The sequence below is a fragment of the Pelobates fuscus genome, chromosome 1, assembly GCF_036172605.1.
Source record: "Pelobates fuscus isolate aPelFus1 chromosome 1, aPelFus1.pri, whole genome shotgun sequence".
NCBI classification, from domain to species: Eukaryota; Metazoa; Chordata; class Amphibia; order Anura; family Pelobatidae; genus Pelobates; species Pelobates fuscus.
Window position 1 is genome coordinate 97,220,380 of NC_086317.1, and position 23,691 is coordinate 97,244,070.

The 23,691-nt window shown below is 37.7% G+C and overlaps 1 protein-coding gene across 2 annotated transcripts in view; it reads right to left on the bottom strand.

Moving 5' to 3' along the window:
• MID1 (midline 1) overlaps window positions 1-23,691 on the bottom strand; it is a 410,087-nt gene that overhangs the window by 146,426 nt on the left and 239,970 nt on the right. Inside the window, exon 1 of one of the 2 annotated variants that reach the window (XM_063450099.1) lies at window positions 12,267-12,504. The exons of the other annotated variant lie outside the window; for it this stretch is intronic. The gene's annotated coding sequence lies outside the window, so the exon portion shown is untranslated. Of the gene's footprint in view, window positions 1-12,266; window positions 12,505-23,691 lie in introns of those variants that run through there. 2 annotated transcript variants of the gene reach the window in all.

The following is a 23,691-nucleotide window of genomic DNA, read 5'->3' on the forward strand; positions in this document are numbered from 1 at the left end:
TCTCACGCCACCCCCTACCTTACCTCCAAGCTTTGTTTTTTTCTACATTATAGCTCGTATACAATAACCAACACGCTCGTAACGTATTGCAATTCTCTAAGAACTCACCTATTCACATAAAAACTTCACTGACCATCCTTAGTTTGATTCATTATCTGACCGCACCAGTGTCACTCAGTACAATTCAACTGAACTCACAACTTGCTCTCATGATTCCCTAATCGCTCCCCACGGGCGACCTCACCTGCTCTTCCTCCAGGTGTGAAAACACTTACCCTAATTCCATTTAATTTAAAAGTTTGACATGCTCTCTTTGAAGTTTGAATAGATACTGTTCTTACTAATAGCAGCATTGTTATCAATCTATGAAACATTCCTTTGATAAGGGTTCTGTTTAAGAATTGCTGAATATATATAAAGAAGCATGGGATTCTCTATATTTCTCTTCAGTTCAATTTGAAAGAGATTTTTACAAAAGTCTTGCATACAAAAATAATCAAGACATTTAATCTATGATATAAAAAAAACCCGAAGTCTCTGTTCTAAAAAATTGTGCTGTTCCATCGCACATACATACTTAAACTATGAGTACAGTATTCTGTTTTCAAGCCATGTGTATAATTGTATTATGACATGTGCCTGTTTTTTTTTTTTTTGGGACAAGACAGGTGATTGTAAAAGTCTCAGCACTGCAAAAAAAAAAAATTACAAAAAAAAACTAATCAGTAAATAATGTGTAGGATTTCAATTATTGATTTTCAGAACTCATCTTTTTAGTAAGAAATTATTAGGGTTAGAGAAAAAGACCCTATGTTTCCTTCCCATGCTAGTACTCATCTCTTTCTGTGTGAACTATTTTTTGGATTTATTTTCTTTGATTTTGTTTAAAGAATAAACCATAAACCATTGAACATTTTAACTGGATATATGCCTACATGCTCTGCTGGAACAGACAGAGCAGGATAAAAAACATTTAATTGGACAAAGTCTGAAATGATACGAGGTACTAGGATGAACACACATCAGTAAGCCTGCTTTAGAAAAATAATGATTATACATTACATATACAAGCATAAGCATAAACAGCAAGTTCAACTATACATGTTGTGCAGCGTAAAAATATTTGATCCCTTTGATGTACCATATAAATGATAATCATACTGTCTGCACAGAATGCTTGATGGGGATAGGAAACGTGTGTTAACTAAACAGATGGAATGCCAGGAAAATGCTTGATTGTGCATCCATGGCTCCGACATTGCTTCCACTAACATCATACAAAACTAGGTCATATCCCACTGACCTATCTGTAATACAGCTTGGATTTTTTTTTTGTGACAACACAAATGGAATTGTGAGCACTGTTCTATCAGTAAATATTTTTATTTTTTTTTTAATTAAATTGTATTTATTTATTTATTTACGTCAACTGTGTCACAAAAAAACATGATTTTATTTTCAAAAATAAATGTACAAAGAAAAAAGTAACAAGGAAATCATTTCTTTGTTAAATACCTTTTGCCCTACATTTTCTTTTGATGATCATTAATATTTTGTCTCCACAGCTTTTTTAGAAATGTTAGACACACAATGATTTATTTCTTTTTGTTTGTTACAAAAATCAGCACAATAAATAATAAAACAATCTCAGTGCCTTCTTTAATCATTTTCTTGAAAATAACAATTCTCAGCTATTAAATGTACAAGTTATTAAGAAGAGTTGTCAAATAAGAAATGTTAAGCTAGTGTGTAAAGATGCCTCAGATATTTCTTTAACAAAATTATGTCAATTACCTCTTTGTAGCACATTTTCAGATTAACAATCGTTTTAATTAAATAAATCTGTAAACAATCTTAATTAACAGCATCTGTAGCACTGATTAGATGGCCCTATCTAGCAACGACTTAATATAGCTGTATTTAATTTTTTTACGAGTACAAAACTGACTTCAAAAAATTTGTTTATACAACATTATTGTTTCGATAACACCAACATCTGGCCAACAAAATATAATTAATTTCCCCATAGATAATTATTATGTCCATAGATATAACCCATCTGGAGCATCTGGGGTTTATATCTGAACACAGGTACTCTGGGAACAGATAAATCTCTGCCCACCTCATTAATTAAGTCATACACATCCTAGTCATGTGTAATCTATAGCATAACTCACCCCATAAAATCTAAAAGGTCTTCTCATAGCATAATTCCAATCATCAGGGCTAGGACTCCAGGTCACAAGTCAACAAATGTTTTTAGAAGTAATGATGGACATAATTTATTGCAGGTCAGCAAATACGCCCAGCAATTATGCTAACTGACACTCCCATAAAAGAATTCAGTACAACAAAAAGGAAGATCAATAGCGTAATGCCTGCAAGTGTTTAAACAATGGTTTACAGCATTGGTGCGGTCAAATGAAAATCTCAGGTACAATATTCTTCTGATTCACAGGATGTTGGATCAAAAGCTTCTATATAGTAAAACAATGAATATAGTGAGATAAAGGTAGATTTTTGATTTATCTATTAGAATATCACTTTTATTTCAAAATGTCTGAATATATCAAAGTAAAACACATAATAGGCTACACAGACAAGGGATAAATTCAACAAAACATCTCTAGTACAACATCTAGTACAAGGGGTTTCTATTAAGCCTCTACTTTTGCGTTGTATAGAAAGCCAAAGTCGACAGCTTAACCAGTCAGACGTACTACATCAATTAGTTCCTCCCTAGAATTTGATGGAGAGGAATGAGCCATCCCCTCCATTCTTCTTGTAGAATGGAATGTTTAACTGTAACTACTAGATTTTATATAACCAAGCAGTTATGTACATATAGGCTTTGGTCCTACTAGAATCCAAAAATACACTAAATAAATGGGAAAATACCAAGTACAAAAATAAAAATTAAATGAATTTTACCTTTTAAAGCTTAGATTCTGGAATTATTAGTAGATAACAGATTACTTATAAAAAAAAACCCCAGATAAATAGAATATGTAGCATATTCAAAACAACCCTTCTTCAGGTACACAAAAAACCTACAGAGGAAGCAAACACATTGGAAATTTAATAAGGACCTTGAGCACACCCACCTGCCATTTTATCTTTGAGAAGATAAATGTTAATGTTGCTAACAGCACGAAAAGTGTGTTAATCTCCTTTAACATTGTTCACAGGAAACATGTGAAAAGTAACTAGAGAGGGTCTCCTCTTAGAGAGGGTCTCCTTCCTACTACTTCACATAAACATGCCAACTCTAGTCATGGGCAAGCTCACTAGGTTGGCTGGCAACGTTGTGCCACAACTTATTATGAAGATTAGACTGCCAGAAGTGATTGCTGATAGAAATGGTTGGATATGGTGGCGACCAATTTCTAGAACAAACGCACAAAACAAAGTAGTCCCTGACTTAACTTATATCTTCTAACTGGGATGGGATTGCATTAAAATCCCAATGCAATATTTTTGAATTCTTCTTTCTTTATTTAAACAGTTGTATACAAAGCAGAACTGGTGCACATCTAAATTAAAGAGTCCTCAGCCGGAGCCAAAAGTCCATATCACAGACGGCTAAACCAGAGGGTTTTGGTACTCAAAAATAGGTAACACAGAGACACTTTAAGCCAAATCACAGAGTGCTATGACATGGGCCTATGACATGGGCTTGCCAAAGGCCCGTTTCATGGGCCGAAATGTTGACGCTGTGATTTATAGTATAGTATCTCTGCGTTACTCACATATTTTGAGTTTCTAGTTCTCTCTTTTGTTGTCTAAATTATGTAAAACTCAAAAGCGAAGTCGCTTTTAGGAAGCGCAAAGAATAATTAGCCTGTCATTGAAAAATCGGATTTCAAATTTTCAAACCCTATTATTTAATGTCACAGAGAAAAATGACTAAATATACACTGAAATAATTACATGAAGCAAAACAGCCAGATAACTGCTGGTTATGGGCTGTCTGGATTTGTTGTTCAAAGGCAGAAAATCCCTGTGCTTTATGATTGAGTAAAAATCTGTCATTTGCCATCAACATGAAAGTGCTATTTGTTCTATACAACATAAATTTTTTTTTATATTACAATGGATATTGTGCAATCTTATTCCCAAGAAAGTCGAACGTCAAGCCTTTGTTTAAGTTACTGGGATTTAAAGCAGAGTAATTACAAATGAACCTCAACAGATAAATTCACTTCTAAATCTTCGAATTGCTAAAATCAAGTAAACAAGGGATAAAAAGCTGTATAAATTATTACACTGTATAGTCTAAAGACATTAGTAGATTTTGTTATGACTAAAGAACAGTTACTAACATCCATGGACGCCTAGTTTTCTCTACATTAAGAATACAATTGAATCTGGGATAGTTCAATTCCTTTTGTTTTTCACTTTTCAAGGGAAAGTTAATTCATATAAATTCAAATAGTATAATCAATAGTGAACTCTCACACAAACAAAAAACAACAAAATCATGAATGCATTAATGAAAACACAATTCACTTGAGTACTTGCATTTTCCTTGTACAGGATTCACTGTATTAAAATACATTGAAAGGAAAATAGTCAAAATACTATAACAAATTAGGCAGGTTTATCTCCAAGATGTTAACATGATGTTCTACTGACTCATGTAGGACTGTCCTTCCATAACTCGAGTCATGTTCTGTAGGCTGAAACAACATGCTGGGTTCTAGAGAGTCCTGTTCATATTTTTTTTTTTTTTTATGTGTAACTCTTAGCCACAATTGGCAGATCAATCTGGAAAGAAAAATTGTTTTATTTATTTTTTTCTACCACCTTGGTGATTGCTTGGGTGCTCTTTCTCTGCACATTTTAGGTAGCCAATAATTAGATGATCATTAGAAATTAGCCAATCAGCTACCAAGGTTGCTTCGTGTCCGCTAATTTGCATGTAAGTTCAGGTCAGTTAATATTCTGAAAAAAAGTCTTCTGTGAATAGCTGGACTCTGAGCTGGCATTAAGTAGCCAATCAAAAACCGCCTGAAGTCAACTTTAGACATATTATTAAACCTCCAAAAGCCATCTAACAATTCATACATTGATAGGCACCATAATTTATGGATGCCATGGTCAGGTAATTATTTAAATGTAATCAATAAAGTGAGCAATAAAAATCAGTAACAACTACATTGACTGGAAGATATACATTCCTTAAAGGGATGCTATAGTCACAGAACCACTACAGCTTAATGCAGTGGTTTTGATGTCTATAGTGTAACGAAAATATACCCCAACACGCAGGATTCAACTCAACAGAAGACAACACAGAGGGGAGATATGTCTACCGGACCTTAGAATGGCCGGACTCGACGTATATGAGAGGAGTACAGAGTCAGGAGCGATCCGAGGTCTAGGGCACAAAGAGACAGCGTAAACTAGGACTAGCCGGGGTCTGGTACACAGTAAACAGCAAGCCAGCAAACAGAACAGATAAGGATAAAGAGAAAACATAGTCAGAAACAAAGCCAAGGTCAATACAAAGGAACACAACTGAACACAACAAGCGCTAAAGGGAACTGAAACAGAAACCACGATAGGGCAAGGAACTAAGGGAAAAGGTGAGTATAAATACCTAAACATCTATTTTGATTGGTCCTTATCACATCCACGCCCCCAAAAGGTAAGTGTCTGGGGAGTGTGGCATGACAGGGACCAATGGGAGGCCTTTTCCAATTTAGGCTCCCACTGTCCCTTTAAGAGCGCGCCCGAGACCCGCGGCGCGCTCTTAGAGTCATATAGCCTGGTCCTGTAGGCTTTTCAATGTATACGCTGCTTTTTCAGAAAAAAGTACACCACTGGCCATTAGCGTCTCAACACTCTGCATGGAGACGCTGAATGTTCCCCATAGAGATGCATTGATTCAAAGCATGCGCGATAGCCTCCCAAGGCTTTCCTATGGTAAATGGTTAACACAGAGAGCTAAATAGTTAGTTTAAATCTATAGTTAGGAATACATTTTTGTATTCATGACACTATGGTGTTCCTTTTAGGCTGCCTGTGCAGTGGGCTGCAAGCAGCTGCACAATTCATTGCAATGAATCATCATGCATGCCGAGCATTGTGAAATATATACATATATAGGTGTGGGATTACAAATGTATACTGTGTGCATCACTTTATATATATATTTAGAAAAGGCTGGTGACTGCTTGCAGGATGTTTTCTTTTCATACAGCATGTGTCTGTTTATGCCTCTATCCATCTATCAATGGATTACACTTTATTCTTTATGAATTCATGGTGAATGTGCATTGGTTACATTTCACCATTAATTCTGACAAATGGATTTGTAGCCAGCACAGTAAGATACCATGTAATGTATTCTCTCTGTATAAATTACAGCAAATCCTTGACTAATTTGAACATTAAACTACACGAAGAAAACACTGTTCATAGCTTTAGGACAAAATCCCAAATGTCATGCTGTTTACCTGTTCTTGGTGCATACAGAAAGCACATCAATATGGTTTAAACACAACAAGCTGAAGACTGTTTAACATTATAGTGTGTGTGTGTGTGTATGTGTGTGTTAATTCATATTTTAAAGTAACCATAATTAAACAGTAGTAAATATGTAGTAAATTAACCAGTGAACATATCAGCAATAAATAGTTAGCATTCCATTTAAATATAAACACATATGTTAATATAACAATTAAAATATGCCAAAGTCATTTTTTTTAGGCGCATTCTGCTGTAGTTCTGTTAGGACAATCTGCGGACACGTGTCTGCAATTTTGGAAGTATCACTCGTTACATAGGGAATCAAGGTATGTGTAAAATAAATTAGCAGTAGCACTATAGCTGTTTAGTTTGTAGAACCGTTTCACTCTCCTAACCAATGGAAGGAACTTTTCTTTGGGAATATTATTATTATTATTATTAATATTGGCATTTATATAGGGGGCGGAGGGGGAGATTTAACACTAAATTAGACAATTACAAAATGTTACCAGACAATTGGTTAATGAGGAGCCTTTCAAGAGGGCTTACAGTCTAGAGGAGGTGGGGTATAAAAACACAATGGGTGGGGTGGAAACCAAGCAACAGGGTGGGAAAGTAGCAGAATTGGAAGGTAAAAGAGTTTGGCCCTTTAAGAGAGAGTGAGTGACAGGTTGAGTGAGCTAAAAGTTACTCTGAGAGGCCATAAGCTATAAATAAACTTACTTATACTGAAAACCCTTGTTGTACAGTGGAATATGGGATACGAATTATTGCCACTGATAAGGATGAGGTGCTCCTGATTGGAGGTCTATTTCAGCCTGCAGATGGGTTGCCTTTAGATGCTGCCAAACCCATTAAACAATAATGCAGGTGGGAATTTTCCCATTGTCTTGTAAAGCATTAAAAATGAATGAGTACATTCATCCAATAGTTTCCCTTTAAAGGGACATTATAGGTGCCCAGACCACTTTAGCTCATTGAAGAGGTCTGGGTGCAGTAGCCCTGTACCCTTAACACTGCATTCACAATTATTACAGTGTCTGAGAAACTGCAATACTTACCTTGCAAGGTTAAGACTGCCTCTGAAGGCTGTCAATCAGACACTAGAGGCACTTCCTTGTGGTTAGGCAACTTTTGATGATGTTGGGAGAGGAAGGAGTGCTAACCCAGCACCAAGGGACATCGGCGCTGAAATAGGGTTAGTACAGTAAGGGTTTATTAACCCTTACACTGCAGGGGAGTTGTGGCCACGAGGGAAATGGGCCTTAGGGGGCTATAGTGCTAGGAATTAAACTTAGTATCCCTTTAAGCACTTGAAAAGATTATAATTCTGTCTTTGCCTTATTAGGCCTTCAGAAAAAAAAACAACACAATCCCTACAGTTACAAAATAAATTGAGATCCTAACATTTCGGGGGGAAAAAAAACAATAAAACTAAGAATTATTTGAAGAACTGTGTTAAGCAAAAAAAAAAAAAGTATACAACTTGCTTTATAACAATGAAGCTGCTTGGGAAAGGGATGTAAAATTCACACAACTCATAAAGTGTTACAATCACACACAATAGCAGCAGTCAGCTGTATCACAAAATACACTGAATTAAATGTTTCCGTTTTTACAGAGATTTTGAACATGATTTATTATTCTTGCCCTTGAATGAAAATGTATATTTCATGTTCTCTGTCCTTTGTGCCAACAACATTGTAACAGCAACAATGGATGGGTTTTCTATCCCATTGTTCTGGAAATTAGCAAAGGAAATGATCCAAATCTTATTTTTCCACCAGATGGAGAAAACATACTAATTTGCACAATTTCATTTTCATCTATTGACAGTTACTAACACAAAGCTATGGGAAGAGTTAATACGTAAACGAGTCATACTATGTACTTCACCTTGTCAATAGAATTGAAAAAATATTGAAAAAATGTAGAAACAAGCTAATAAACATATTGTCAAGGACACGACAGCAGCGAATGTACTCACAGGTAATGAAAAAACATCACAGTGAGTTATACATGAAAAGCAATTATGGGAGCAATTACCATGGTAACATTCCTGTTTGCACCAATTTTAGATTTTAGCCCTAATGCCAGCCTACATAAAACACAAAGTATTGACTTCAGATATGGTCCACGTGACTTATCATTAGGGTATGGATTTGTTTTGTTTTACCCAATTCCTACTCACAAGTCAATATTGGGGGAAGAATGCCAATATTCTAAAAATACTGATAATTATTAGAGCTGATTAAATCGGAGTATAATAATTTAACAGAAAGAAGAAACCGAACCTTGTAATTGTAAAGTAAATTATCTAAGTATGTCTTTCTATACACTCTTTACTCCATTACTATGTTCTATTCTCTACATTCCTCAAGTAGAAAGAGAGTCTCTATGTGCCTAACAGGCCGCAACTACTTAATTAAAATGATCACACAAATAAACACACCCTTCTCTATTGAGATTTGGCCATACTAGAAGTGTACAATTTTGTATACTGGTTTATTGAAACATAGGGGGATATTTATCCAAGTGTCCTGTTCTAAAATATGCAAAGCTGTAAAAATGGAATGATCACCGATAGAAAGCCCATCCTGGATCTGGTAGCTTCCGTAGTAATTGCGCCATTTTTAGAACCTTCTATCATATTTCGCATATGACACGACAATAAATCTCCTTTGTAGACTTTAACCACACATATCTTACAATGTGAAGCTCAAAAGCAGCAGATAAATGGAGGGGCTTCTCTTCTAAACAATGAGTTTTGATGATGTGGCAATCACAATCATGAAATTAGCAGAGACAAAAAATGTAAACGATTAACTTTGGAGATTTTTTTCATCACTTTTATTCAGACTTTTCTCCAGTAAATTGTTTGTTAATGCACAATTCACTATTTAATTCGTATATTCCTAAATATAATGACATATCATAACATATCATAACAAGACACTTTTAAAGCAGTTATAGAAATGCACAGTATATTTTTTAATAAAAAGTGCACTATCGATATTGTTAATCTGCAGCAGAATGGAGTCCAGCTGATAAATGGACAACATAAGCACACAAAAAAAACATTTATCAAAATTGGTTTTCGTGCACTGCTACTGCCACTTTTTATCTAAACATTTGTGGATTTGTCCAAGAACATGCCTCTAGAAACTGTCGAACTTGAAGACCTCTGATTTTATGAAGGTCTTCATGTTTAGTGTCATCATGCAAAGCATGATGACGCTGAACATGCTTCATATTTATCTATGCTAACTGGATAATTACACTGGATCCAGCATTTATCTATGGGAAGTATTGGATTGGCAGAGCAGCAATTGTCGTGCATCCGCCTTTGCCACTGAGTGTGACAAAAGTCATCATAACTGGAGGCAGAGCAGCTGCACCGAGGAGACAGCCCCGGTGCTGGCTTACAGGTAGATTTATGGTACTTTTACCTTTCTTTATAAAACAAAGCAGAGAGTAATTTTAGGACATTAAGGAACAATCTAACATTACAAATAAATATATTTTAATGTAAGAGTGTTCCTTTAAGACCATTTTTGTCAGATCTGTATTATTTTCATTAAATACCATCGATTAAGTTTTATACGGGCTATATATTTAAATGTTAGTTAAATAATGATATCTACATGAAAAGAGAAAGTGGTACACAATATATCTCTATCATGGTGCTTTTTATGTACCTCAAGCCTGACCTCTACAGGTAGGTAGTTGCAATTAATTTATTAAGCTGAAAACATGAATCTCTGACAGTAAGAGCACTAGGTCAGACCACTACAATATCAGATACTATCACCCTGTCCTACAATTTAATTGCTGCAGTCTAGAGAATAGGAAGACATATAGGTTCCCTCAAGGTCACCTTGCTCTAAAACTAATCCCTCTTCAGTGAGATAGCCTTTGTCACTACCAGGTCACTTATCTTCCTTTGTCATTATCTACAGATTTTGTTTGCAACTCACAGACCCACCCATGTCCAGTTCTAGCCATGTCTAGAATGTATTAGATCGTATTAGTTTGCTGGAAAAACTAAATGGATAAGGGCATATTGTTTAACCCTTTAAGTACCAAAATATTGCATTACACAGTCAAAAAAGGCAATCAAACCGTTACATCCTAAAACTTTCGTAGCCAAACGAGTTTACAGTCTAAGATCACAGGGGTAAAACACATGACCTGGCTGTAATCACAAAATATTAACAAGGTTTAAAAGGGGAGCAGTCACCATGGAAACCAATAGAATGTTCGCTGGTCACTCTGCTTGTGTTCAGAATTGTCTGTTAACATAACCCCCCTTAGTTCTCAATTTAATGAAAGGGACTCATCCCTCCACTTACACAGTGCTGCACATAGGTTGTCACCATTGTATGCTTGTCACTGTTATTGAGATTAATTTGTTATAAGACTACGAAAGCATCGTTAACAGAAGTGTGCAGCATTGCATTATCCTCATACTATTTTTGCAGATGTACCTTATTAAGTTCTGACAGAGCAATGCAGAAAGCATGCTATTCAGTGCCGGCTTTGCTACATTAAATCCCCATGTTTTCTTGCCCATACATGCTAATCATAACCACAACTATGTTAACAAACTAGCCATTGTCCACTGACTGCATCTCCTCTGTTCCCACAAACCTACAGCAAAGGTTCCCATAGCTACACAGCTTCTCTATTCCCCACCTAATCGGTGAAAGCATGCTCACAGCCCATACAAAGTGCTCGGTTACTTTAGGGTAGATGCTCAGGGACTAAGCATCTAATATAATATTTTAGATGAATTCTTTATTTACACAAAAATCACCCATGTCAGTGGGATTAGAAAAAAAAATGTAATTAAGAAAATGTATGCCATTAGGGTTTATGAACTGCCTGGAAAAACAACAAAAGTTAGTAAACTGGGTTTTTGTTGGTGTGTTTTACAACTGTTTTTTTTTTTAATGCTAGTCGTGCAGAAAATACAGATACCACAAAACGCACGTGTGTGTGTGTGTGTGTGTGTGTGTGTGTGTGTGTGTGTGTGTGTGTGTGTGTGTGTGTGTGTGTGTGTGTGTGTGTGTGTGTGTGTGTGTGTGTGTGTGTGTGTGTGTGTGTGTGTGTGTGTGTGTGTGTGTGTGTGTGTGTATCTAACTACATATATAATTTACATCTAATTTGTAGAATTGACATTTCCCTTATTGTTACAATATAATGTTAAAATTTCTGACACGAATATATTTTTTACCGATGGTTAGCGTGACCAATACTATACAAACGGATTCTTCTAAATATGTTATTGCACTTTTCCCAAGGGGACAAATTATTGTGAAGCATTTTCAAACCTATTCAAAACCAAGGAGGGTTGAGTACCTAAGAGCCCCTTGTTACACTAACAGCAGTCCAGCAGTCATATGGTTAACTCAGCACGTGATGCCCACATCTCAACCATTGTAAATGACAAAGATTAATTAGCATAATCTCAGAGCCGAGAAAACAGTACTATACAATGAATCCTTATCCTCATCCAAGGGAGGTCTCATTTAAATAAGGGGTGGGGGGGACACGCACACACATACACACACACACACACACACACACTCTCTCACCCCAAGTCATTGATCACTTATGTCCTGAGAATAAAAGTTGGGACCATCAGATTCCCCAGTTAATGAATAATAAATATCCCTGGCACTGACTTAGAGCCACAGTCTGGGCTCACATGTCAGGGTATCACAGAGTTTCCTCTATTAGTAGATTGTCAGATCTTCTGTATCAGCAAGCAGTTCTTACAAGCTCCTTACCTCAGTCATGATTAGAATCCCATAATCCATACAGCTAAAGCAAATTGCAACAAAGTATATTCAGAGTTCTGTAAACTGGGGTTAGGGAAAGAAACAATCCATCAGCTGTTTTCCACTTTGAGATCTCTGCCCTCCTTTTCTCTTTCTATAGACTTTGTCAGGACAATATAAAGTTTGTAAGGACCCTGTCCTCCCTCCCAGCCTATAAGAAGTTAGGAGCAGGAAGAAGCATCTGTCCCCTTCCACTTCATTTCAAACCACTGCTCAGCCTGTGCACTGTGCAGCATGAGTCAGGGCCATGGGAGAGAAGGGCCAATCAAGACTCAGGGGGCGGGGCCGGAGGGCCTGTGAGGCGGCTCAGTGAGATTAACTAACTGAGTGCTGGATCTGGCTGAAGTCATAGGGCGAGAAACTTGCACAGAAAAGTTAATCCAGAGTGGAAATAGTTAATTAAGCCTTAAAGCAGCAGACAGGTTATTATTATATGATCTGTCATGTTCTATCACCCTATTAAAAGGTCAATGATAAAAGGATACAGTTAAAGGATTGTTTGATAGAGAAAAACAGAGACATGATTTGTATGTGTATTTGATTGAGGAGTAACAGAAGCAGTTGCAGTTTGCAGCAAAGAAGAGGGGGTAATTTGGGAGGCTTTGACTCTTGCTGAGCATCATGGGACATGTCATTTTTAAATTATTTTATTTTTGGCATTTATATAGCACCAACTTGTTCTGCAGAGCTTTGCAAATTACTTCACTAATATTTGGGGTGTTAAGATTAACCATCTACCGACTGCGGTTTCTCACTATGGGGTGCTGTACCTTACAGGCAAGGGGTAGGCAACCTTTCAGCACGCTAGGGGTTGTGGACTGCATCTCCCACAATGCACTTACAACCAAAATGCTGACAAAGCAACATGCAATATAGTCCCTAACATGAATGGCAAAGATCGCCTATTAATTAGTGCTATATATATATAAATAATATTACGTAATGTCGGCACATATTAATCAAGATATTTATAGGTGCTATTTTAAGGCGAAACGCTATATAAGGAAATGGCACAATGCAAGACTACCTGACAATTTGTACCATTTTGTCTAAGAATAGCACTTCTTTCACTTTGATAAATAGGGTCTACAAAGTTTATATTGGTGTTTAATGTTGAAAAAGGGTTGGCATTTACTGTGAAAATTGTTGAAAAATCTGATTTTGTCTAGTAACTCTCAGCCAGCTATCCATTGATAGAGCATGATGGGAATTGTAGTCAGCAGGATCTATAGGGCCAGGTCCCTTATAGCTATTGTGTGTTTGTAAATATGAATTTAGTTCCAGCACCATCCATCATGCACACAGTGGGTATTAATTAAAAAAGGGTTAAATGTCAGTATTCACACTAACCAGCACTTCTCCAACCAGAAGCTACACAAAAGAATCTTCTCCATTGATGCCCATTCTTATCTTGCCAGATGGAAAAGGCTAGAGATTATCTCACTTCCCACTTTGTCTCTGGAGCCGTTTTTTGTTTAGCTTGAGTCAAATCCTAGATAGCATTCTTTCCTCTGTCCCCATGGCCAATGTATACACAGCCATCTGCCCCAGAGGAGAGCTACACTTTTTTATTAAGAGTACAGTGTAAGTCCAAGTAATTTACTAATATGTAGTTTCAATAGATTCACATCTTCTATTTCCAAAGCTAGAATTTTTTTTTTTTTTTTTATCTAATAACAGTGCAAAATGTTCTTTTTAATTAATCTGACGAGGGACCTGTCAGGTGTGTAGCACCCATATATGGACGGGTGTACCTGAGCAGTTATTGAAGCTTCGGTAAATATAAAGAAAAGGTTAAACACACCACACCTGTAAAACACTGTTTGCATGGTAAACAACCAATGTTCATTAGAGCTGTCTATGTCACATTGTACTACTGTTTACTTCCAACCCCTTCATCACAAAATGTTCTATACCTTTCCAGCTCACAGAAAGCCATGTCATAGTATAGTGACATGTACAGAATGCATTTATTAAAATGATATATACACAGCCTGCAGGGCCTGCTTATATAAACTGTATCCCTTTTACTGCTGAGAATTTCCCTTTAATGCTGATTTTATTTTATAATTTCTGCTTGATTTTATTTCAACAAAACTTTCAAAGATATTTTGTTTTTGGGGTTTTTTTTTCTGTGAGAAATACATACTTTATTTGGTTTGTAAATTGTAAATTCCAACCCAGAATTTGTTTGTAAGGGGAAATGTTTGCCATGTATTTGCCCATCCTCTTTAGCTGCAAGCTGAATTCATCATCTAATTTATCACTAGACTCTCTTAATAACTAGATGGAGCCATGACAGACTCCCTCACACACTCAGTGAACAGAAGCGAAGGAGTTACAAAAAATTTAACATTGTGCCTGAAACTTTCATAATACTATAAGAATACGGTGGCTCTGGCTGTGGCAGTCTACTTTGTCCATCAATTATGCACCAAGCAGGTGGATGCTGGGAAATAAAAACAAAATGGTGGCCCCTGAACACTCTATTTAACTGGAAGAGCCCAGTGGCATGAGTTCTCCCCAAAACGTCACCCCAAGTACTGAGGTATAACCATTTACGTAGTTATTTGTGTAAAATGGAATCCTAAGATTGTCTGGTAATTCTAGTCCTCATTATCTTGTTTATCTTGTCTGCTATCTAAGTGGACAGTCCTCTGACCCTTATCCTAACTAATAATAGGAATAAGTGCTTAGTCATCCAACTATCATGTTCAGAATGCTGGAGAGGGTTTTAGAATTGTGAGATGACTGCCTCTGGAAGGTGTGCAATCGGGCAGGAATCTGGGACTGCCTATGACCTCATCTGCATCTCTGGCAACACTCAAAATTGGGCAGTCTCACACAGAAATCAGGGCAGTTGCTCAGGAAAGGTGCATGTCAAAATCGGGACCGGACAGATGAAATCATTGATGGCCCCAGCGAAATTGGGACCTGTGGACGGCATGCAATGAGCAGATATAAATAGAATAGTTAATTTTTTAAAGGATAGGCCTCATGTTGCCCATCATAGAAGGACATGGTATCATATATAAGCCAAAGTTTCTAATATCAGTGAACCTATTTCATTCCAACTTGCTTCTAACGGTTGAATGGTAAAAATTATTGCTTGCTTTTAAACCCAGGAAAGTTCTAAAAACAAAATATCTGCTGTCATTAAACATCCTTATAAAATATATCTGTGTTTCCATTTGTCTTATAATTCAGCCAAATTCAGTTACTTTGTTATAAAATAAGTTTTATGAAGGGTGCTACAGCTCGGAATGATTCACTGAACATATGTTGAGAGAACTGTACTTCATGGGTCACGTAACAGAAGAATAAAACTAAAAGGACACTTTTAAGTTTTGTTTGTGCATATCATGCTACTTCAACAGAGTAAAATATTTCACTGGGTTACCTCATAAATTGAGAATTTCTCATTTAAGGCCTGTATAGCTGAACTTAAAAGCATAGTTTGATTAGAGAATTTTTACAGTTTGACTATTTTGACTTTAAATTTGAAATTCACCTTGAATTCTCACTTTAGTAAATACTACTTTTAGTGGAAATTATCTTTTTATGTTATTCTACTGTTTTTTTATTTGTCTCCTAATTCATTATTTGATTTCTCCCTGCAAAAAAAGCACAACTGGGTCTTATTTTCTGTATTTAACCCTTTAAGGACCAAACTTCTGGAATAAAAGGGAATCATGACATGTCACACATGTCATGTGTCCTTAAGGGGTTAAAGAAATGCTATATTGTTAAGAATACAAAGCTGCAGAAAGCCACTAGAGGCACTTACTGTGCAACAACCAAGTGATTCAATTGATATTTTTAAAGAAAGGCTTGGATGCTGTATTTGCAAAAACAGAATGTTAAGGATATAATTAATATGTATGTGAACAGGTTGTTGATTCAAGGAGAAATTGGTAAACTCATCAGCTCATTTGGCTTCCATTATCATTTATATGCAGATGACATGCAAATCTACCTGTCCTCTCCTGATCTCTCTCCGCCCATCTTGACTCGTGTCTCTGACTGCCTCTCTTCAATTTCCAAATGGATGGCTGCTCACTTCCTTAAACTCAACCTGTCCAAAACAGAACTTCTGATCTTTCCTCCCTCAAGTGTTACTACTTCCGTGTCTGTCTCCCTCCAAGTCAACGGCGCTACCATCACCTCTACCTCGAATGCTCGCTGCCTGGGTGTTCTTTTTGATTCCAACCTCTCCTTCACCCCTCATGTCCAATCAATCGCCAAATCCTGTCGCTTCCATCTCAAAAACGTAGCGCGCATCCGCCCCTATTTAACCCTGGATGCGGCTAAGGTGCTCTTGTTCTCTCTCGCCTGGACTACTGCAATACTCTTCTCAGTGGTCCTACGTGTTCCCAGATTGCACCGTTGCAATCTATAATGAATGCGGCGGCAAGGCTAATTTTCCTGTCCGCTCGCACCACCCACGCCTCCCCGCTCTGTCAGTCCCTGCATTGGCTCCCAGTTAGATATAGGGCTCAATTTAAAATTCTGGTCCTTGCTTACAAGTCCCTACATAATGCTGCTCCAACCTTCCTTTCCTCCCTAATACACAAGTATGTCCCGTCAAGGCCCCTACGCTCTGCCAAAGACCTACGTATATCCTCTGTCCGTACTCCCACCGCTGACGCTTGCCTCCAAGACTTTTCCAGGGCTGCACCTCTTCTGTGGAACTCCCGTCCCTCCTCCATAAGAATTTCACCCAGTGTCCACTTATTCAAAAAATCATTGAAAACTCACTTCAAGAAGGCAAATCAATGAAATTGTTAGCAGGTTTTCATCCCCCACCCTCCATGACTCCTCTCCTGCAACTGTCAAAAATGACCTATTAGGCCCTCAGCGAATACTTTTCTAAGAACTTACTTCGTTCCCTTACTTTTACCATTTGTGTCACTATACCCCACTCCCTCTGGAATGTAAGCTCATTGAGCAAGGCCCTCCACCTCTCTGTTCCTGTACGTCGACTTGATGGACTTCAGTCTTTTTTCAACCTAGATTACAGACATCCCAACATGTCAAAACTAATTTTAGGGAGGAGGCTGCAACTCCAATGCATACCCCCACACACAGTCCACCCTTTCCCCCCAGTTACACACAGCATATTACAACTATTTACACACACTATTAACACACAGACACATGCATACACCTTGACACACACATATACACTCAGATACCCACACTGGCACATACATACACACGCAGAAATGCACAACTATTTACACACACTATTAACACTCAGATACACACACACACAGACACTCAGATACCCACACTGGCACTTACACACACACAGATACCCACACTGGCACTTACACACACACACAGATATCCACACTGGCACACACACATTGATACCAAGACTGGCACATATACACAAATACCCACACAGATACCCACACTGGCACACACACAGATACCCACACTGGCACACACACACACAGATACCCACTCTAACTCACACACTCTGATATCCACACACTCTGATACTCACACTGGCATATACACACAGATACCCACACTAACACACACACACTCTGATACCCACACTGGCACATAGACACAAATCCCCACACAGATACACCCACACAGATACCAACAAATATACCCACACTGGCACACACACAGATACCCACACGGGAACATACACACAAATACCCACACACATATATCCACACTGTCACACACACACACATAAATCCACACACACACACACATAAATCCACACACACACACACACACACACACACACACACACACACACACACACACACACACACACAGATACCCACACTGGTACATAAACACACTGATACCCAAACTGGCACATACACACAAATACACACACAGATACACACACACATATACCCAAACTGGCACACACACAGATACCCACACTTGCAGGCACACACACACACACACACACACACACATATATATTCACACTGGCAGGCAGACACACAGATACCCTCACTGGCAGGCACACACTCTGATACTCACACTGGCACATACACACAAACTCTGATACCAGACATCCCAACATGCAAAAATGCATTTTAGGGAGGTGACTTCACAAGCTACTGCGCTGCCCCTCATCCCCCAGATACACACACTGACATACAGATACAGACACTAGCATACACACTCAGATACACACACTGACATAGAGATACACACACTGACACACACACTGGCACATACACTCAGATACACACACTGACATATAGATACACACACTAGCACACACACTCAGATGCACACTGACACTCAGATACACACACACTCACACATACATACACAGATACCCACACACTAGCACATACATTCAGATACACACGCACTCAGATAAACACTGTGAAGAAACTACACCTTTTGTTTCATTACCTTTGATTTTCCTCGTTCGGTAGATAAAACTACCAAACACCGACCATCCCCCTGGCTCATTAACTATAAAGCAGACCGCAAATTAAGTGCTCTCTCTGTGTGGCTGCCGTTTGTATAGCTGAACGCAATGTGCAGGAGAAAATGGTGGCCATCTTGTTCTCACGAAAGGAGGCAGCAGGACTTGGTCGTCGACTGTCTTGAACTAAAATCAAACACTCAATTTTCTGCCGGTCAACTTTGCAAACGCCTGCTTCCTTTCACCGACCAACCATGAGAGCGCTACTCAGTAGGTTTGTGCCCACAAACTAGGGGAAAAAATGCTACCTATGAGACAGGGGAACCGTTCGTGGATTTGTTCGGTTTTTAAACTTTTTGAAATAGACCGGCTGCACAGCTTAATTTCATGGAACAATTTCTGGGCAGGAGCCTCGTGTGCGGTTGGTCAAATTAAGACTTCCATGGAACGCCCGAACTCCTGAACTGATCTGGGTGATTTTAGAATATGTTGGTCCCCCAAATCAGGGCTATCAGGGGATATAACTTTTGTGGGGTTTCCATGCAGTTTGGGGTACTTTCTGGGTTTTATGAAAATTCGTGTTTTTTGTGTTCGGAGATAATTGAGTTTAGTATAGTGCTTGACTCAATTATCTCCAAAGACAGGGGATGGATTATATTACTGTATGTAAGAGTGTCCTGGACCTGAGAGCCAATGTAACTGCAGAATGTATTTTGTCATTGTTTAGTGGATGGGCATGGAGCAGTCGCAGTGCAGACACATATTGTCTCCCATGTTTCTGTATAAGGCGAATTGGATGATCAATAAGGAAGCCATGCCTCTGCAATGATGTCACCGAAGGTGAAATGCGCAGCAGCACTGAAGAAGTGTTGGGACTGAAAAAAATGTAAGTTAAACCTTTTTTGCTCATTTTTATTGCACACATGGAGCATAAATCAAAATTGAGCCCCGATTCTAATTAAGGCAATATAGCGTCAGAATTACAGGTTTTTGTTTTCCTAACACTATATGGTTCCTTTAAATTTGAAACTCATTTTGAATGCTCACTTTAATTAACAACTCTGTGTGTTTGTTTGTCCCTTTGCTTGTTTTTCTGGGGAGAACATCTAGTCCATTTAGCCTGAAATATCTAACCAGAACAATGGATCCAGCTTCCAGTGTGAAGCGCAGTTAATAAATCACTTGCTAGTTTTGTAATAAATCTATTTTTAAATTTTCTAATTACACATAAAACGACTCCGCCTGTAAGAGTTGGTTGCATTCGGTGACTGACTGGCCTGTAGTGAATAGGCAACTTGGAGATTTTCTCCCATGACATTGTGCAAATCTCTTGCAAAGTCATTGTGGTTCGACCTCTATTTAATAGACATTCTACTCTCTTTAAACTTTACTTTTCTAATCATGTAAACTAACCCTTTATTACTACCCTGAGGGTGGAAGTTACTCCCAGACTATACTATTGTTTATGGCAGTTCTTGTGCATGCTGACCTGTGACTTTATTTATGATATTTGTTGTCTGTTATCTCATTTATGTTACCAGGTGCCTGTTCCAGACTCTGACTATGACCTTATTTATTCCTTGGTCACAATTTCAAATTTCTACCATGACCTCCTCTGTTTCCCACCTGGAGACTCTTGCAAAAATTCTACTTTCCCCAAACGTTTGCAATCCGCCAGGATTAGCTTGATACAATTATAACAAAATGTCCATGGATATAATATGCAGCTAACCAGATGAAGATATTGCACAATTATTTGCAAACATAAGCTCTGGGAAGTCAGTTTCAACAATATTCAATACTAGTGAGCTCTTTTGTTTTTTTAATTCCAGATATTTCACACTGGCCGCACCCATCGGAGAAATGACTTAATCTCTCTTATTTTACGGGTGAATAGTTCCATGTGTTGTGTTGCATTACACATTAGCATTTTATTGGCATCATGTTTATCTTTCTTATTAAAAAAACTATATCCACATACTTAACAATAACCTAAAATCTGTAGGAGTACACCAAAAACGATGCACAAGAAATCCAAAATAAAACTAAATTATTGGACTTTTGATACAAATATAATTAAAATGAACCGTAAAGCAGGGCCATATAATTTCGTCTAGGTACTTAAAATGGATTGCACAAAGAATTGTGCTTACATCCACATTCCAATGTTTAGTGTGGCAATGGGTGTGTTTTCTTTCCCGAGTTGTTCAGATTTATTTTTATTACCATGCAATATTTTCTAAGCAATACTTATTAATCTACCCTACCTACTTAAAACAATACTATGTATGTACTGTGTTTTAATACGTTTTTAAACAAAGGCCAGTTTTTGGCATAGTCTATTGTATATACATTACGGTTGTTCAAGTCATAGTCATATAAAGCATTTGACATAGTACCGCAGCCTAACAATTATATAGGTTAATTTACTGGAAAAAAACGAAGTAATTTTATAGTTTTACACCCATATTTTTTTTTCTTTAGACCATAAAAATATGTTTTTTAATATTTTTTTTCTTTTTTAAATTGTGTTTTCTTTGCCGTGGGTTTGGGGGAGGTAGAGTACAGCAGGCTGAGAGAATGAAGAAGGTCTCACGGAGACAGGAATGCATTCACCCGGGACGCCTGGTTTGATTTCTGTCAGTTCTTTGTGATCTCATTAAAGCTCTTATTCTTTATAAGAAAGAAAGCAAACCAGGCTGCATTCTCTCATTAATTCCTGTGGCAAAATTGAGGGAAATAGGTCTACACCGCTCATCGCTCATGTCTTTGAGTTCCCAGAGATGACAATTTCTTCAGGTCAAAGCAATAGTGAGTTAAAAGGCTGGATTTGTTAAAAAAAAAAACACTAAAATTTGGCCTGGGCATTTAAAGGCAGGGCAGCTCAATAGGAGGTGCCATCGAAATGGGTCCAAGAGATTCCAACCATAAAACGGTGGCGTGGCTCAAAACGATGGTGTGGCTCAAAAATAAAACCTTTTACGTTATTGTTGCATATCCAGACTCAAGATCAGGAGACCAAACTTGGCATTCCATGGACACCTACACCTCCTTTCGTGTTTTATGTTATACACCCACACTTAGTCACAGGTTACAAGGTGAAGGTGAACACATCTATTTAAAGGTGTGTAGGCACTGTTAAAACACACCATCCAAATTTAGAAAAAAGAGGCCACATCACTAAATGGCAACTTCCCAAAAACCTGAACAAGTCAACAGTATATTCAAAACCACAAATGTTTATACACTGTCCTCTTTTAGCCAAACCCAAATACAATGATGAATTTGGTTAAACTCCTAGTATCTTCACAGAGGAGAAATGTAACTAAACAATCTCTCCATTGACCTCAAGGAAATCATTGCAAGACTCCATAAAAAGGATAAAAGCAGCACAAAAATATAGAATAATAAGTGATGAATACTTCCATAAGCACATTCGTATAACAGCATTTAAATAAATTACAACAAATTTTTTATATGAGGAGGAAGACTAATGGGGGTGATGCAAATTCAGTACAAAAAAATAAAATGTGTACACCAAGAATTGAAACACTATTTAAAGCTGTATGATACTTTCTAATTACATTTTAGGTACCACATTAATATATATTTTGTAACAAGCAGCATAGTATTCTTTCGCAGATCACTATTCTCCCAGGATATAAACCTTCACACAGATCAATATGTTCACTAAATGATCCTAATATACAATATAAATGATGAAATGTAGTCATAAAAAGCACAATATTCTAAAAATGATCAGTTTATAAACATTAATTGATGCAATTGACACAATTGGTGATGATCTTCTAAACAATAACAAATCTATCTAACAAAATATGGAACATCTAATTTGAAGAGCTTTGGAAGCCAGTGATAAGCCGAGAGCACCAGCTGACACTGTCTGTTTATCATAAGCGACCAAAAGAAAATCTTCCATATTAGTGCTTGGGGTAGAGGAGGCGGCAAAGAGGCCGAGCAGATGGGCATTGGGACAACAAGTTTTCAGCTGGTTTAGCCCATAAAGTAAGATGGCGCCCAGGACCTCCAGACATTACAATTACTTCATCCAAAAGATGAAGCTGAAATTGTAGCCATATACAGTGCCTTGCAAAAGTATTCACTCCCCTCGACTTTTTACCAATTTGTTACATTACAGCCTTAAATGAAATGCTTTATTAATCTGAATTTTATGTGATGGATCAGAACACAATAGTCTAAGTTGATGAAGTGAAATAAGGAATATATATACATAAAACTATTTTTCAGAAATAGAAAGCAGAAAATTGGCATGTGCGTATGTATTCACCCCCTTTGTTAGGAAGCCCATAAAAAGCTCTGGTGCAACCAATTACCTTCTGAAGTCACATAATTAGTGAAATGATGTCCACCTGTGGGAAATCTAAGTGTCACATGATCTGTCATTACATATACACATCTTTTTTGAAAGGCCCCAGAGGCTGCAACACTTAAGCAAGAGGCACCACTAACCAAACACTGCCATGAAGACCAAAGAACTCTCCAAACAAGTAAGGGACGATGTTGTTGAGAAGTACAAGTCAGGGTTGGGTTATAAAAAAATAGCCAATTCTTTGATGATCCCCAGGAGCACCATCAAATATATCATAACCAAATGGAAAGAACATGGCACAACAGCAAACCTGCCAAGAGACGGCCACCCACCAAAACTTACAGACCGGGCAAGGAGGGCATTAATCAGAGAGGCAGCACAGAGACCTAAGGTAACCCTGGAGGAGCTGCAGAGTTCCACAGCAGAGACTGATGTATCTGTACATAGGACAACAATAAGCCGTACGCTCCATAGAGCTGGGCTTTATGGCAGAGTGGCCAGAAGAAAGCCATTACTTTCAGCAAAAAACAAAATGGCACGTTTTGAGTTTGCCAAAAGGCATGTGGGAGACTCCCAAAATGTATTGAGGAAGATGCTCTGGTCTG